The sequence below is a fragment of the Anneissia japonica genome, unplaced genomic scaffold, assembly GCF_011630105.1.
Source record: "Anneissia japonica isolate Jap-2015-1 unplaced genomic scaffold, ASM1163010v1 scaffold724_len3256291_cov202, whole genome shotgun sequence".
NCBI classification, from domain to species: domain Eukaryota; kingdom Metazoa; phylum Echinodermata; class Crinoidea; order Comatulida; family Comatulidae; genus Anneissia; species Anneissia japonica.
The window spans coordinates 2479191-2480362 of NW_022744966.1; positions in this window are offsets into that span (position 1 = coordinate 2479191).

The following is a 1172-nucleotide window of genomic DNA, read 5'->3' on the forward strand; positions in this document are numbered from 1 at the left end:
TTGATCAATAAATTATCAATAAATCAATATATATATATATAAAAATATATATATATATATACACGTGGGTGTGTATGTGTATATATGCATATGTCGGCCTATTTGAAATGTGATTTCCTTGTTTCTTGCAATTAATTCTGTAAATGTATTTAAATGTATTTTTAATGTGTTTAAGTTTAGTGAGTGTTATGTCTAAATTTTATGCCTTTTTAATTATTCAAGCTCGTTTTTAATTCAGTTGCATTGTTTTGATTGCATTTCTTTGTTTCTCCATTTCCATGTGGATCCGGTTATGGGTAACCACATTTTTTTTGTGTTCAAGTTGATAATTTTTATGTTAAGAACTAAAAAAGTTAATTTCAAAATTTATTTTTTCATGATTTGGGCCGAGATCGTGTATGTTCTTGATCATCGCGGTGAAAAAATGGGTGACAGACGTGACAGACGATCGGGCCCAAGCCAATTTTGAATATACTGTAGTCTAGTAGGCCACCGCTAGCTCCCCTTCTCCCCCCCCCCCCCCCCCCCCCCCCCCCTCCACTCCTCCCATATCGTTCCAAACTAAAATGAAAATACCATAGGCCTACGTATTCAACTTTTGTTATACCTCTTTGGTTAAACAGTATATTGGATTTTGTAGAAAACCGGGCCGGCCGCTCCCCCCCCCCCCCCCCCCCCCCCTTTTTTTTTTTTTTTTTTTTTTTACCTAACCAAGACGCCTCAGAGGTTTATTTTCGGGCGTCTAGAAAACAAACAAAAAAACTCACAAGATAGAACAAATAATAAATTAATGCATATGCCTACTAAAGCGCATTACGCTAAAGAGCCTCGATAAAAATAGAGACGGCATTTTATCAATCTTGTAATAAAATATATGTGAATGATACTCGGGACACTGGCCAAATAGGCCTACTAATGAATTGTGAATACGTAGGCATACATAAGATAGTATAATACATACTCCAAGTATCGAAATGTACGCCATCGTGTCGGGATTCAATATTTCGACATTAATTATGTCATCATGACGGACATAATTAATGTCGAAATATTGAATCCCGACATGATGGCGTGCATTGATGCTATTTTATCTGAGACTAATCAGTGGACCTTTCGGTTTTAGGCATACATAGTTCTTTAATTATGTCTCCTTTCTCCTGGATTACCGTATC